This window comes from Pinus tabuliformis, chromosome 6, assembly GCF_031772625.1.
Source record: "Pinus tabuliformis cultivar Carrire ecotype Pingquan chromosome 6, CPIR1, whole genome shotgun sequence".
NCBI lineage: Eukaryota > Viridiplantae > Streptophyta > Pinopsida > Pinales > Pinaceae > Pinus > Pinus tabuliformis.
In genome coordinates, this window is record NC_142292.1 from 1313052314 (window position 1) to 1313067003 (window position 14690).

Here is a 14690-nt window from a genome sequence, read left to right on the forward strand (position 1 = left end):
AAGAGTCGAGAAAAGGACGAAAAGATGACTCTAGTCTCCTTCGAATGTTTAATGAGCATGAAGTGACAAGAAGCTCACTGGCACATTTTCATTTAGGGAGTCCGAAAAGGATCAAAAGTGACTGCTCTGGAGATTCTAGGCAAAGGGTTTACCAAGCAATCCGTAAAACTGCTTATACACCTTGGCAATCGTATGAGAACCAAAGACTTTCCGTACTGCAGTCAATCTTCCCGAATGCTGTGTTTGGTGCGTTACGGTTCGCAGGGCGGCAGACTCAGCTTCCTATGGATCAAGGATAAAAGCCTAGTGGGGTCTACCTATATACGCGACGGTACGTGGGAGCACAGTCCGTGTTAGACCACTATCGAGTCACAGAAGGAGGAATCACCCAACCGTAATGTGAAACAACAGTGACTATGTTTAAAGACGCCGGAACACGTCTCTAACCTAGACCTCTAGATGTTTACGTTAAGTTCCAATGCGTTTTTAGGTTTATTCAGTTTATTTTACGGTTGATCTTGAATTAAGTTTCGGTTTCAGGCCTTATCGTATGATCTCTCACAATTTCCTAAATGCAAACTACATGCCAAAGAATACCATTTCGTTCGATGAATTCTAATTACGAGAGAGTTAAGAGTTTTCAATCAAACCAAAATGAACTCAAACAATCAAACAATCTAATGCAGCTAATGACAAAGAAATGAAATTTTTCTTTTGAGAACACAAATCAATGAAATGCTCTTCTTTTCATTAACTATTGAATGCAAAAGACATTAGTTTGATCTCTTTTTCAATGGCACCGTGCACTTTAAAATGAATTTGAGAGACAGCAACACTGAGCAAAAAGAATCAAAATCACTCAATGACAAACACAACAAGCGTGAAAAGAGCTGATTGAACCCTAGCAACCGTGATCTGTGTCTGGGTAGTGAAACAATCCGAGGATCGGTTCAACAACAATCACCTCAAGCAAACAAGCAAAGAAAGCAAAAAAAGGAAGGTTTCCGCAATAGCAAAGGCAAGTAGCAATGAACTCTGTGAACAAGTGAATAAAACAAGGTCAATCTAGTGAAAACGGGATGATGGCACTAGGTCACGGGACACAAGAACGAAATTCGTCCGACAAGACTTCGCAAGCAAGTGTGTAGCAGTTCAAACAATAAATATCAAGTCATAAACCAAGTAGAAAAAGATGGAGATAGTGAAACCAACAGGCTCAGGGAGAAAAATTGAAACAAATTCAATTTTACAGGATCAACGCGGGTAGCGCTCAGCAACAATGCGCTGACAAGAGGTCACGCGTAGCAACTTGGCACCGTCAGCGCGGAAGGACATGACTTAAGCGCGCTGGTTCGATTTCAGAACCGCCGCGACTGTTTTACGTACAAGCGCGATGACAACAGGTTTAAAGAAACAGCTATGCGCTGTCAGCGCAACTGTTTTGATATAAACCGCGCTGAGGCTAAAAAAAAGGAAGAATCAAGCCAAAAACTCCCAAACCAAGGCCAGAATTCTTTAAACAATTTATACACCTCCCAGACTGAACCAGGAAGTCCAAAAAGCAGAGAACTAATCCCCAATTTCGAAAAGAGAGAACAATCAAACTCAAACACAAATATGGACACAAGAGACAAAGGCCAGCTCCCCTGCGGAGTCGCCAAATTGTTGGAGAGGTAAATCCCCTCTACGGATAGAGGCGATCCCTACTAGCCCAGAATGGGTCTAGCAACAATCAATCAATGCTACTGTGCAAGTTCCTAATTGCAATTACAAGAGAGGCAAAGAACACCTACTTGGATTCCAACACTATTGTTTGATGAAGAGATGCCGCTCTCGCTCCTTCGCTCCGGCCGGTCACAATCCTCCACGATCTCCGTGAATAGATACCTGCACACACGAAGAGAAAGACAAACACAAGCATGAAATCTAATAAAAGCAATTATACATCAGTAAGAAAAGATGTAATTCACATTAACCATTATAAAGACAAATGAGAATGGAACCATAACAGTAGTCATCTATTATTAAATCAATGACAGAGAAAGGTACAACCAAAGTTCTGACGCTGAGTCCTTCTCTAGAGGGTCCAGCCAGCAAGTCTCTTAAGCATTCACCTTTGGAGGTAGATTCTCCCAACACAAAAGCTCTCTCTCACACAAGAAACACTCACAACCTTCCTTAAGCTTCCTCTAGCAAAACCACACTTGTCACACCAACTACCTACTAGCAGCAGCAATCCAAGCACTATGAATTCCACACTATCCAAAACTAGCTGCTCATGGTAATGGTGGAGGTTTAAATAGGAGAAGGAGTCTCCATGAATGGTGGGTGGACAAGATTATCTTCAAGGAAGGTGGTTCCAAATTACGAACAGACATGCCATAGAAGGGAGGGCGATACTCACAAGGCCAACAAACAAATCTGGAACCATCTGGAAGGCTGGCTGTTGGAACAAATTCGCCCAAACTGGATCAGCGCGGGTGTAACACTGAACTGACGCGCTGACATCGCATCACAGTAACAGAGAAGGCTGTGTCAGCGTGGCTTAATACTTTCATAGGATGCGCTGGCACGTAAAATTCGACCAGCGCGGGAAACTCGTGTGCTTCCGCGCTGGCAGCGCATCAGTTTCACTATCAGCCACCTGTCAGCGCGATTATTTTAATAACAGACGCGTTGATGCAATAAACTTTGGCAAAGTGGGTCATTTGGCCAGTTTAGAGAGCATGAGCATGGTGCATTTGATTTCATGAGACAGTAGGGAGACTGACAGGGAGACAGTGACAAATTACTGCGTAACAGCATGGATGTGTTCAGTTGCAAGGCAACATGCTTGAAACAAAAAGGTAAGGTAACTAGTATGTTGTTATGTTTATTTATGCATTGACAATTATGTGTTGATGGCAATATGATACAGGGGATTGCATGGAAAAGAGACTGCCATGAAATCTTGAAGAAGCCTTAGGTTGTTATTTCCTTTGGAAGCACTCGGAACCATGGGGATTGAGTCATGGTGCCTATTGTTAGTCTTGTTCTTTTGGTCCTTTTTGATTTGCTTGTGCTTGATTTGCAGTTTTGTTATGTCTAGTGCATGATCATGCCACTTTGTTTTTCGTGTCGTATTGTTGTTGGTTTTCCATGGTTTTATTATTGTTTTCTTGTCGGTCTTTCCTTTATTGTTTTGAGAGTCTTGGGAACTGGTTGGGAAATAGGAAAGTTAATGGAGTTCAAGGAGAGATGAATGAAACCTAGTAGGTAATGTAAGACCTAGATGAAGATCGGTACATGTGTAAGGGTAATTGAAAGTAAGAATATGGCAATCAGTTGGATTGGTTTGGTCCATTGGGATAATGGACGGTGGAAGGAAAATCATGGGAAAGGTAATCAATAAAGGTAGGGTGAATGGATTTGAGGTGTCATATGCCTTGGCTATGTTGGGAAAAATTGTTCTCAATGTTGTGCATGGTGTGATTAGATAAAGGGAGTTCTCTCAACCTTGATCTTATGATATTTGGTAGTTATGTTGTGATCATGATTATGCTGATGTCTATATATGTATACATGTATGTATGCCTGTATGTCATGTCTGACATGGTCATCATGGATCGTGATTTTTTTTTTTATGTTAATGTTTATATGTATGTATGCCATTGTTTAACATGATCATGATTACTTAATGCTAATGTTTATATACGTATGTATGTATCCATGTATCTATGTCATTGTTTGACAAGGTCATCGGGGATCATTCTTGTGGAAGAATGATTGCTTACACATGTGAATGCAATGAAGAGGTTCCTATTTTGTGAGGAATCAAGTGGGAGAGTAGCCTAATAGATCTCTGAGGTCAGTCTAATGTGGATATGAATTGATATTATATGATTATACTATGTCTATGTTTATGTGATTAACAGGATAATGTTGAGAGATACATCAACGAAATGAAAACAATGTGGTCTCTAGTATGTTGGGGCAAGCATGGATAAGACACTGGAAGCAAGGTTGCATGGAAAAGACAATGTGGTTTTGGATGTGTGGTACTACTGTTGTGCATATGTTGTACATGTTGCATCTGTGATGTTGTGCACATGCAATGATGTGTACATATAGTGTGTGTACATGTTGTTTATGCAAGGTTATGTACCAGATGGTATAGATAATGTTGTGTTAATGTTGCATATGTAGTGTTGGGTATAGATGGTGCTATGTAAATGTTGGATATGCGATGTTGTGTACATATTGTACTATGCGCATGATGGATATGTAGTGTTGTGTGCATGTTGGATATGTAGTGATGTGTACATACGGTGATATGTACATGTTGTATATGCAGTGCTATGTACATATGGTGTTGTGTTCATGTTGTACATATGGTGTTGTGTGCATGATTTTACAAGTGGTGCTATGAGCATGTGGTGTTGTATGCATTTTTTACATGCGGCGCTGTGTGCATGTGGTGTTGTGTACATATCGTGAATGTGGCATTGTGTACACGTGGTGTCTTGTACATTTCATGCATGTGGTACTATGTACATGTGGTATTGTGTACAAATTGTATAGGTGGTGTAGTGTACTTGTGGCGTTGTGTACACATTGTGCAGGTGGTCACGTGTACATGTGATGTTGTGCATATGTTGTGCAAGTGGTGCACTATATAGGTGGTACTATGTACATGTTGTATATATGGTACTAGTGTTAGTGTGGTATTGTGTGCATGTCATACATGTTGTGTTGCGAGCATGCGATACTATGTATGTGCATTTTTTAGTCATTGCATCATGACATGTGTATTTGTTATGTTGTACTCTGTGTATGTATATGTATTGTGTGGGGTTATACATTAGGTATATATGTATTGTGTTGTGTTGTGCGCTGGGTGTAGGTGTATGTATTGTGTGGTGATGTACACCGGGTGTAAGTGCATGTATTTTGTTGTGTTGTACGTTGGGTGTAGGTTTATGTGTCGTGTGTCAAGTGTAGCTGCATGTATTGCATGGTGTTGTATGTCATTTCTGGTTATATGTGTGTGATGCACACAATGTGTATATGCACATGGTTGAGGAGGAGGCATTGGGTGTTTGTCGGGTGTGGCAATAGATACGGTGTGCATATGGAATAAGAACAAAGGTATAAGTAAGGATTGATTAAAGGATAAGTATCAATATTTTATTTTAGTTTTATTATGCATGTGATTAATGATTATGGTCTATGATGATTACATGTGATCTATGATTTTGGTTTATGATGGTTACATGTGATTTATGATGTTGATCTATGATGGTTGTGTTTTGATCTAGCCGTGTTTGATATGTTTATTCATGATAATTTGGTCAAAGATGCTATTTTGACTTGTTGTGATAGGAAGCGAATAGAATTGCAAGTGTACTTTGTTGATGGGCCGCCAATGAGGTATGATTTGAATTTATTTTAAATCTAATGGAAGTTATGTGCTTGGTACAGGAAGCATGGAAATGCCCGATGGGGTGGTTGAAACTAACTGCAAAAATTAGCAGTAGTAGTGAAAGAAATTGGAAAATGCAACAACATGCTGGTAAAGCATTCAGGAGCAAGGCCATTATGGGACACTGTTACTCAATAGTGTACATTGATTTCCATGAGCATGCTATAACTGGTATGATGGTTTTAAGGCAGGGATATGCCTTGGTTTTTGTATCTTCTAATGCGAGGAAACCTTGCCAAGGGATGGATTGCTAGAGATGGGGGTGCTAGCGGAACTTGGAAGGTGTGTGACTGCACTGAAGGGGATGACCAGATTGCCCGAGGGACTATGTAGCAGAGAAGGGAAGGCCAAGGATGGATTTTTTTTGGTCATTATCATTTCCAGATGGAATAAAATGCACATTGGGAGTGTGCCCTGAAACAATGAGCTAGTAACTATTCATTGAGAGGACAAGTGGCATAGGATTATAGCATTGGATACAACTTTGAATTGCAATGGATTCTAGACTTCCTGGGAAATGAGGTGAATCCTGGTATTACTTTGAGGGTGGAGGTGTGAGCCTTAGGATTCCCTTGTTGTGAATGTTGGCATCATATCCTTTTATTTGATGGATGAGAAAACGTGCATATGTGTATATCATTGTAAATATTGTATCGAGCTATATTTATAAAGCTCCATAGATAGTATGGTTATTTGCTGGTTGAAGCAAATGTGTATGTGTGTATATGTGGTTATTATTATAAATACCATACTGACTTGTGTTATAAAGCTCCAGTAAATGGTATGTTTGTCATGTTTTAGCATATGGTCATTGTAAATGTTGCAATGAGCTGTGTTATAAAGCTCCATGGGAAGTATGTTTTTTTTCCAGTAGTTTGTTGGTTTATAGGTGTCATTGAACACCGAGAATGGTGTTCCCGCAAGGGGGTGGGTTCTGTAACAACCCTTGTTAAAAACTCATGTAAATATATATATATATATATATATATATATATATATATATATATACATACATACATAAAACCATAGTTGATGGGACACGTATTCCAAGCTGAATAGTGGGGAAAAACATCATAGTGGGTGTTCATTCAGTTTATTATGGCTAAGGAAATTAGCGAAGGCAATGGGAAAGGCTTTGGAAAGGAAATAGGCATTAATTGGTATTTTATTTATGAAAATAATAGAAATTAGGAGAAAAGGGAGGTGAAAGGTCACAGGTTGCATGTGAGGAGGAAATTGAAGGAAAATAATGGAAAATGAAGAAAATAGAAGCCTCATTCATGAAAAGGCTTATGAGGATCAGTGGGTAGGTTTGGTCAGTGTAACCTTTTGTCAGTTCAATTTTGGAGCTCTCTCATTATTCTCTCTCTCTCTCATACTCTTGAACACTTGGAGTTTCTTGGATAACTCTTGGAGAATGTGGCATACTTGGATTTTGGAGCAAGAAGGCAAAGGAAGAGAAAGAAAGTGTAATAGGACATTAGGATCAACAACTACAACCAGGTTTTCTTGTACGTACCGAGTTGCATGTATGTTTACCTCACTAGTTTTGGCATGCATGGCATATGCATGTGGTTTGTTGGTTGTGATCTGTCATTGGCGTGAAGGATGGCTAAGATTGATAGTGGATTTGCCTAGTCTTTCCAGTTCTTGGATAGCCATGGAGATTGTGGGTTTATTTCATTATTTTGTTATGGTTGGTTCTCATTTTTCCTTAGCTTAGGTTGAGTTACTAGTTCCTGGAGCCTTGGCTGGAAATCACATTGGAGCCCTGTAATAACTTGGGTTGAGTTACTAGCCATGTAGCTTTGGTTGGAAAAACACTCTGGAGCCCTTGGTGGGTTGAGTGACTAGTCTTGGAGCCTTGGTTGGAAAAATGCTCTAGAGCCCGGTAAAAGTTGTGGGTTGAGTTACTAGTCCTAGAGCATTGGTTGGAATAAATTCTCTAGGTCCCTGGAAGTCTTAGATAGAGACCAATCTGATGATGGTTTTTTCATGTCTGGCTGTGAGGGAGAATCATTATTTGATAGGTTGAGGTGAATGGCCTCAGGAAGCTCTGGATGGTTTTTTATTGATGTGTTATATGAGATCCCACATTCATGCTTGGAATATGGGATGGGGGTGAATGGATGAGGAGTGATTTGGCTCAACCATTCTATGGTTGGGTGGAATGTGGAAGTCGCATGCCAGGTTTGGGTTTTGCATCATCAATATGAGGTTTTTTCACCTTGTAATTTTATGAGTATTATACTAGTTTACATGTGGATTATATGGTTGTGATTTCCTTGGTAATTTTGTTGCTATTATGTTGGTTATGTATACATTTTAAGACAATGGATATGTATGGCTCCCATTATGTTTTTTATTTTTATATGAATGAACAATATATCTATGACCTAATGGATGAAACTGCAGCTAAAGTGATAAGGAAATAATGCCTCATAGTGAAGCTTAGATAAGTATGAGACCCCTATGATCAGATCTATTATTTACACTTGTAGATTACATATTTGTGATATGTTTGACAAAATGTCTGTCATGGCTAGTAGGGTACCAATCAAGCTCTTATTCAAGTAATTTTATTAGTACTATTATTTCCATGTTATCTTATTGTTATGAAGGTGTCATTCAATTCTGGGCAGTGACCTCGGTTTTGGGCTTGAAAATGTGGCTTAAATCCTGAGGACGCTGGTAAAGAACTGAGAAAAATAGTCCTTGGACATTGGATTTTAGATCTATGTGAGCGTCGAGAGGTCCCTGGATGCTGGCATGCCCATAGCGTGGGAGCGTCCAGAGGTCAAGAGGTCTAAAACCTTAGTAGGATTCAGGGGCTGGTTAGTAGAAAGGTTGGGATGGTTCTTAGGAGTCCTATATACAATGTTGAAGGTTTTTATTGTGTTTCCATCGGTTCCAATTCCTTAATGTGACTTAGGAGGTCAAATCATATCATAGTAACTTCTCGTCGCATGTTTACCTCAGTTGGCCAGTTACTTGGGTAGATGTTGGAGGATGTTGTTACAATGAGGAAGCTGAGGTATTAAATAAAGGCCTTAACTTTGCCACTGCCCCCGACCACATACCGACTAAAGAAATTATTTGTAGCCTTGAAGATAGTATTCAAAATATAAGAGAGGTGGATAAATAACTAATGATACAAGATTGTGTCGTCATCTTAAGAAAAGCTAAACCTCTGAAAAAAAAACTTGAACCATGTATAATTAATGGCCCTGAGAATCTTGATAAATAATGATAACATTGTGATCTTAAAAGAAGACAAAGGAGGAGTAACTATAGTAATGGATAAAGAGGAATACATTAACAAAATTAGAGACCACTTGTACAACAATGGAAAATACAAGAAGTTTAAGGAGAACCCTATTTCCAAGATTTCTATGATGGTTAAAAAGGCCATCAAAGATTCCAACCTTGATGAAAGAATAAAGGAATGCCTCTCCCTTGACAGTGACATATTCCTTGGGATTTATGGAGCCCCTAAAATTCATAAAGCAAGTGACCCCTTTAGGCCTATTGTTAACAATATTGGGGAACCCACATATGTATTAGAAAAATATCTTGCTAGAAAACTCACCCCCTTGGTTGGAAAGACCAATTCTCAAATTAAAGATGCCAACCATTATATAGAACTGATAAAGAAGGAAAAATTAGATCCTGGGGACAACATTGTTAGTTTTGATGTGGTCCAACTCTTCATGAATATTCCTTTACATGAAGCTGTCTAGGTGGTAAAAGAAGTCATAGACACCCAGACTTTGAAGCTTACACAAATATTTCTCCGTTCTAATTTCTTCACCTTCCAAGGCAAACTCTTTGAGCAGAAATTAGGAGTGGCTATGGGATCTCCACTTTCCCCTATAGTAGCTAACCTCTTTATGGAGAAATTTTAAAAGAATGAGCTTGAAACGTTCCCACTAAAAACGAAATTATGGATCAGGTTCGTTGATGACACCAGTGTAAATTTACCTCATGGAGACAAGGAGTTGAGGAAATTCCTAGACCGTCTTAATAGTTTATCCAATGACATCAAATTCACTATGGAAGTTGAAGAAAACAACAACATTTCGTTCCTTGAAATTATCCTACTTAGAAATAAAGATGGATCACTTAGACACAAGGTGTTCAGAAAGAAAGCACACACTGATAACTACCTTCATGCAAAATCTCACCATCTCCCAACTCAAAAGATAGGGGTGCTCAAAACCCTCTTCACTAGAGCTGTAGGAATATTTGGTGCCAATCACGATGAAGAATAAATTTAGTATTTAAGAAATGTCTTTTTAAAAATTGAGTATAAAAATAAAGACATCATTAAGACCATCAAAAGAGCTAGGACTAAAAATCAAGTAAGACCCCCTGCAACAAACTCTCAAGGTTCTAACAATAAAGCCTATTTACCTTTCATTTAAGGAGTCGCTGATAAACTTGACAAGGTTCTTAGAAATAATGGTATCGAAATGTCTTTCAAATCCTTGGCTACCATAAGGTATACAATGAGATCTGTTAAAGATTGTCCAGATCACCTCCAATAGAAAGGTGATTACAAAGTCATGTGTTCATGGGGGAATGGTTACATTGGAGAGACATGCAGGTCCTTTAAAATAAGGCTCAAATAGCATGGTTCTGACATCAAGAATAAAAAAACTAGGTCTTGTGCACTTGCAGAACACTCATCTAAGACATGTCACCACATATGCCTTGAAGACTTGAAAATAACCGCTAAAGAGAAGCATCAGAATAAATGGAAAATTTGAGAAGCTCTTGAAATTATAAAGCACCCTCAAAATCTTAATAGAGATGGGGGTTTGGAAGTAAGAAAAAATTGGATTCTTGCACTTACTCAAAATACTAGATCTGCCAACCAAAACTAATCTCGTATATAAATTTCCATATCATATTGATCTCCCTCATATTCATCTTACCCTCTTAATTCTATCCCTTCCCTCCCTTCCCATAACCCTTCCATTTCTCCCTTAAATTTTCCTAACTAATAAAAGCTATTCATCACTTCAATAATAATACACTAACATATTATTATAACACTAAGTTAATATTTGTTTAATAATTTCTTCTAACTCCAATCCTTAATAATAATATTATCGTTCATTAGCTATAATTAATCTCTTCCTCCTCATTTATTCCCCTTAAAATAAATCATTAATTTAAATTTTTGTATGTACCATTCTTATTTTATTTCATCATATTAATTCTTATATACCATTCTAATAATTTTTAATAATTATTATTAATATAAGCTTAATTTAAGTATAATGTCTATTAATCTAGTTAATAATATAATTATTATACTATTAATTCTACTTCATTATTAGTAGTACTTATTACCAATAATGATGATAATTAATTCTTATAATTATAATATGATTATTAACCTTATTAATTCACCATTATCCTAAATATAGATTTATTAATAATTATTATTATCATTTATAATTTCCATTCTTAATTTATTTCCCTTAACATTTCCATAACTTTTTTTTTTTATTCTTCTAAATTATGAATTAGGGTTATCTGGTCATCCATTTCTTTTTTCTCATTCTTCCTTTCACTATTTATTACTTACTCTTCTATATGGATTTGTCCTCACTATGAGTCTTGTTGTAGACTTGAAACGTTGAAATTAAAAATGACTACTGTGGTTAATATTCTGAATACTCATTCTCAAGATTCTCACCATAGAAATATTCAATCACTCGGAAATCACCATCTTGTGGGTCATGTGTGGGGATAAAATGTGTGCGCGAAGCAAGAAACACATTTCTTTCGCATCCATGGAATTCAACCCTACTAATTACAATTATCACTATGTATGTGGATTTGCATTATTAGTGCATCAATCTACTATTGATGTTGTCAAGATGGACCAACTTTTAATTCCAAGTAATAATGGATCATAATAAATAACATTTGAATCTAAATTCATCAATTAATGGATGCTAATAATAATAATGGATGACAGCTACCAAGGAACTCCATATATGGATTCTATTAACAATTGAGAAGAATCCAAGTAACTAACAGAAATAAATACTAAATTCTTAAATACAATTAATGTTAATTTGTCGTGCGAGATGTTAATTGTATTTGTAATAATTCATGAAAGTGGCACAATGGGATGATAAATTAAATTTGTCGAAGGACACGAAAAATCAAGGTTCTTCACCTTTAAACTAATGTTGAGGCGTTGGTCATTGCCACTGTTACAAATATTGTATGACAAATGATGACATGTTATTCCATGATAGGAATGGATGACATAAATAACTAGCATTTGCACCTGATGTTGCAAAAGAAACGCCGTAAGGCATAGAGTGTGGAAGAATATGGAGATGTGAATGGCCATTGTTGAAAGCAAGGGTCGATGATAAATAGTTGCAATTGAAATTGTTAGTTATGTGTATGCTGAATATAGATATTTTATAAATAATAGTGTGTAGAAGAATAGTGACATGTGAATGGACATTGTAGTTGTGTATGTTGAATATAGATATTTTATAAATAATAGTGCGTAGAAGAATAGTGACATGTGAATGGACATTGTTGAACGCAAGGGTGGATGATATTGAGTTACACTTGAAACTATTAGTTATGTGTGTTTTGAATATGGATAAGTAATAGTAGTGTGTGGAATAATAGCAACATGTGAATGGACATTCTTGAAAGAAAGGGTGGATGATAATGAGTTATAGTGAATGTCATATAGAGGTTATCCATTATTCATGTAGTAGTTGTTGTTTATGTGAACATATTTTTGTACATTATTTTAAGTTTTTTTTTTTTGTATTTGGAGATTTTGTTTTTCCATATGTTACATATTTAAGAATGAATTGTCACTTTTAAAGAGGGCACACAAGGTTGCTAGTTGTCACAAACCATCGTGAGAGTAAAAATTAAATGTCATTTTCCTACTACATGGTTCTATCAACTAGGTGTTTCGAAAAATACAAGTGAAAGCCATCAAACTCCTTGCTGAAATCAAACTCTCTGGTGAACTTTTCGTAAATATAGGGATGCACAAATTCCTTAACTTGCCAGAACTCTATTAAAATGACATTTTTCACTACTAACTTCACATGAGATGTCATGAACTTTCTTTTGGATAAAACCTCGAATGTGTTTTTAATATCCCAATTCAACTCTCGGTGAAATTTTCATAGATATAGGGATGCACAAATTCCTTAACTTGCCAGAACTCTATTAAAATGACATTTTTCACTACTAAGTTCATATGAGATGTCAATTAAACTGTTTTATTATTATTATTTTAATTTTGTTTCATTATGCATACTAAATATTTTTTTCATATAAAACTAAATTTAAATGTTTACTCATTTACAAATACTACAACACATACCCCTTTTTCGGATTGATGTTTATGAGTAGTAGGCCAAAACTTGCGAAATGATTAAATTTATTTTCCAAAATTTTAGAGATGCCCATTTGAAAACCCTGGATATATTAGTGTTTGATATGAACAAGTTTCGAGCATACTGGTTGTTGAGGTACAGAGTTTTCTATAAATTGCTACCGAGCAAGGAAGAAGTCAAAAGAGGATTGGTACTAAAACCATGGCCGCAACTCAAGGACTTGTGTTCTTGTCCCCAAATAAGACACTGCAACTAACATATGAAGGTGAGTTTTATGAGGTACTCATAGCAAGAGCCCAGCTCTCCGCCATAGCAGACAAAGGGGGCATACCCTCATCTACAGATATTGTAAAGCAACTGTAGCCACATTTTGAATATTGCTACAAGGGCTTAGAGCATACTATATTGCAGGCTGTAAAGACTCCACATTCAAAACAAAATGGAAAGATAAGATGAGAAACATATTGGATCATAAAGCAATAGAGAGTATAGTGGAAGCATGGGATCGTTATAATTATCGTTGGTCCTCCTTAAGCCTTGCTAGGATTGGTGGCTTAGGCAAGAAGAGTGATTTTGTAGGTATCATTTTCATTTTGTTGCTCCTATGGGGCTTCTTAGATTCAGAATTTGAAGGGACCCAACATGGGAAAAGTGTTGTTTTGTGGCTTGGGCCTGTAACACATAGACTGTACTCATATTAGGCTATGCATTTATATACACCCTTTCGCTCTAGTTTTCCAACCATAAATCTCTCTGACAAAAGCACTGTCTTGACTGGAACCCTTCTTATGGTGACAATGACAAGAACTTCATGCAGAGACCCCACATTCTTTACATAATTCTCAATAATCAGTGGTAAGATGGAAATAAGGTCACTGTAGAAGAAACAAATTCCCGGTACACGTGAATTCACCCTGGCAAGCAATCCATTCAAACCTTCTATGCCGAGTTTTTTCTGTGCTAAAAATTTATACTTTTCTGCCTTCCATAGTTCCAAGAGAACATTATGGTCAGAGAAATTGTTGCAATTAGGAAGGGACACCAACCTCCCTGTGGTACCTTATTCAATACAAATGATAGATAAACGCCTTCAGAGATAGCAAAAAACATAGTGAAGGGTAGTATAAGCAAAATATTTTGTGTAAACGATGTCCCATGCACTATTTAACATAGATTATCCTTCTAATATTCTCACTAGTGAAGGAAACATGTTTTTCCAAGTCCCAAAAGTCAATAAAAACAACATATTATCAATGCAACAATGCAAAGGTTTCTATCTTCCTATATTTTACATAACAATTGAGCCTCAAGGGTTGGCACTTCCAAAGGAGCGTGATCAATTCTTCTTAAAATTCGCCACAACCAAAACAACACCATCAAGACCAGTAACAATATAAGTAAGAAAAATAAAATATCTAACCATATATATGCTATTATTCTCTGCTGGTAATCCATAAGTGCTGACGTTTCAAGAGCTGATGCAGATTCAAGTAGCAAGCTAGCCAATGTTGTCAATTTTCTATAAAACATTTGGTAAACAAACTTTGAATCTCAAATTCACCAAACAATGAGCAGGATTAAATAGCTCTAATTATCTCCATATAGCTCAGCTCACATATCCACTATCAAAACTGAAGTAAATTGAAAATGCTCTCAAAACTTTTACCTCTTCCAAAACATAATTTAAAAACACATTGTAACATCTTGTCCATCTTTTACCTATCTAATGATAACCTAAAAATCACAGAACTTTGGTAATCTTCTTCTACCATGCCAAGATTTCAAATCATGATTCATACGTATGGTCTATATAGACTCAAAGGTCATGC

At 36.8% G+C, this 14690-nt stretch overlaps 1 pseudogene; it reads left to right on the top strand.

The window, feature by feature from the left end:
* LOC149263439 (putative pentatricopeptide repeat-containing protein At3g13770, mitochondrial) overlaps positions 1 to 14690 on the top strand; it is a 36475-nt pseudogene that overhangs the window by 12122 nt on the left and 9663 nt on the right.